Below are 3309 nucleotides of genomic sequence, written 5' to 3' on the forward strand. Positions count from 1 at the left end.
AAAAAATTCCTTAGCATATATAACCATCGCTTTGCTAAAAAATCTCGTTCAAATACTGCTGAATTATTATCATTGCCATCACTTCACTGCCGACGAAATCGTTCTGATCTCTTGTTTCTTTACAAGCTAGTCCACGGTATCATATCCTGCCCTGTACTTCTCAATTGTGTTAATTTTCGAATTCCGCGTAAGTTAACCAGAGAGAACAGACCGTTTCATGTACCCGCCTGCTTCTTCCAACACTCTACCGTTCACAGAATACAAAGTCTCTATAATGTTAATTTTCTTGATCTTGACATTTTTCATAGTCCACAATCATTGTTTTTATCCGAGCTTTGTACTGTTTTGACATAGTATGGCACAATGTACAAAGTCTTCCCTTCTCCGTCTTTCCGCATAGTTGTATATATGCAATCTAATTTTTCATTCCCCTTCAATATTTCTCGTGTTGTCTTATTTTACTCCTCCCCTTTTGTGTTCATTTCTCTTTGTCTACGTGTATTTGCTCTTTTTATTTCTGAAGACTGTCTGTATTGTATAGTTTATTTTTATTGTTTTCTTTTTTTGCGTGCGCCTGCACAAAGACCTTACGGTTGATCCTGGGCACGTTAAATAAATGATTGATTAATTGATGATTGATTATTATTATTATTATTATTATTATTATTATTATTATTATTATTATTATTATCGCAATAATCAATCAATCATTAATTTAACGTGCCCAGGAACAACCACAAGGTCTTTGTGCAGCCCCACTCAAAAATAAAACAATAAAACTAAACAATACAAATCAGACAGTCTTCAGAAATCAGAAGCGCAAAAACGCGCAAAGAGAAATGAACACGAAAGGGGAGGAGTAAAATAAGACAACACGAAAAATATTGAAGGGGAATGAAAAATAATATTGCATATATACAACTATGCGGAAAGACAGAGAAGGGAAGACTTTGTACATTGTGCCATACTATGTCAAAACAGTACAAAGCTCGGATAAAAACAATGATTGTGGACTATGAAAAATGTCAAGATCAAGAAAATTAACATTATAGAGACTTTGTATTCTGTGAACGGTAGAGTGTTGGAAGAAGCAGGCGGGTGCATGAAACGGTCTGTTCTATCTGGTTAACTAACGCGGAATTCGAAAATTAACACAATTGAGAAGTACATGGCATGATATAATACCATGAACTAGCTTGTACAGAAATAACAGATCAGAACGATTTCGTCTGCAGTGAAGTGATGGCGATGATAATAATTCAGCAGTATTTGAACGAGACTTTTTAGCAAAGCGATGGTTATATATGCTAAGGAATTTTTTCTGGACCCGCCAATTATGTTACCACTGGATTGAGCATTGCCATTCCATATCACGGACGCATACTCAAGTTGTGGAGGACATATCGCGGTGGACAATTTGTGAAGGGCTATAGCAGAACTGAATTCTCGAGATATTCTGCAAGCCCATCCGAGAGATGGGCTTGCATAGCAGCACGCGTAACGTGAGCAGAAAAGATTAACGTGCTATCAGCAACAACGCCGAGATTACTGATTTTATAAACCATGCATAACGACAGAGAATTGATAGAGTATTGAAATGGCACGCTAGATGTTTTGCAAGTGATAGACATGAATTTTGTCTTCGAGGTATTCAGAGAAAGGTTATTGCTGTTGCACCATTCGGAAAAAGAACACAAATCTGACTGCAGCAAGCGACAGACGTTAACTGAATGAATTTCCTTAAATATCTTTATGTTATCGGCTTACAAGAGGAAAGAAGAATTACGAATGGCAAAAGAAGCATCATTAACGTAAATTATAAAGAGGAGTGGGCCTAATACCTACCCTTGAGGGACCCCACTAGTCACTTTATACAAAGAAGAGGTTTGGCCATTTCCGGCAACATAACATAATATATTGAGCAGATAGCTGTGCAAGAAATTCACAATCGACAAATCAACGTCAAAGTTCGCAAGTTTAACCATAATCAGTGTGTGGCTGACTACGTCAAAAGCCTTGCTCAGGTCACAGTAGATTACGTCAACCTGTCCTCTCTGAGAAATAGGTGCGGAGATCTGCGTCATGAAACTAGCAAGATTTGTGGTAGTTGAGCGGCCAGCGAGAAAACCATGTTGATTAGGAATCAATGAGCTTTTAACACTAAAAGACAATATTTTGTGAAGAGCCAGCTCGAAGATCTTTGATGTGGCACATAGTAGAGAAATCGGGCGATAATTAGAAACATCCGTTTTAGAGCCCGACTTAAATACTGGGAAAACACGAGCAGTTTTCCACATGCTAGGAAATGTGGAAGTGTCCAGGCAGTTATTAAATATCGTAGTCAGTACTGGGACAAATATACTACTATAAGCTTTTAGTATGGCGGAGGGGATGCCATCTGGGCCACATGATAAGGATGGTTTTAAGCACTTAATGCATTCGCACATAAGATTTTCATCCAGCGACAAAGCACTGGGTGAGCGAACTGCCTTAGGCTGTCTGATATCAGTGCTAGAGTCTGAGGCCTTATAAACGGATGAGAAATGTGCGGCAAAACAGTCAGCGACGGCATGCACTTCTACCCCATTTGAGTCTAGTAGTCTGAAAGACTCTCCGCTTTTGCTGGACCGTTTACGTACATACTTCCAAAACTCAGCTGGCCTGTCAGAAGCGCTTTTTTCTAAGAATTCAATATACGAACTATGATCCCGTTTATATAGGCGTTTAGCGAGAGTTCGAAAAAAGCTGAACTCTTCCTTCCACTCGCTCGATGGAGAACATTTAGATTTCCTGTGTGCGCGACCTTTATGCTTCAGTGCACTGATAAGTTCAGATGAGAACCAGTGGGGATATTTACGTTGTTTATGTGTGTATTGGGGAATAAAATTACGCATGCTGCTCAGTACAAGCTCCGCAAACTGATCAACCTGGTCATCAACATTCGGTTTGTCAGTAACCTGTGACCAGTCAACGGTGGACAAGTGATGATAGAGGCCCGTGTAATCACCTCGCTTGAACGCAAATCTTGGAGATTTGTTTACGTAACTGCTGTAGCTCGTTGTTTCGGCTGATGCAGATAATCTTACGTTAAGTGGTGGGTGGAATTTGTCCGGACGTACAAGAGAGATGTTGGAGCGGGAAACTTCAAGGGGTTGATCGTTTGACACACACAGGTCTAAGACGTTGCCACTGGAATTGACGACTGAATTATGTTGCACTAGGGAATTAAACGCCAGAAAGTCCAAGAGCAGGCTGCACTTTTTCTCTGTGAAATGATTGTAATGAGAAAAGGTAAGCGTGCTCCAGTCA

The sequence above is a fragment of the Rhipicephalus sanguineus genome, chromosome 9, assembly GCF_013339695.2.
Source record: "Rhipicephalus sanguineus isolate Rsan-2018 chromosome 9, BIME_Rsan_1.4, whole genome shotgun sequence".
In the NCBI taxonomy this organism is placed as follows: Eukaryota; Metazoa; Arthropoda; class Arachnida; order Ixodida; family Ixodidae; genus Rhipicephalus; species Rhipicephalus sanguineus.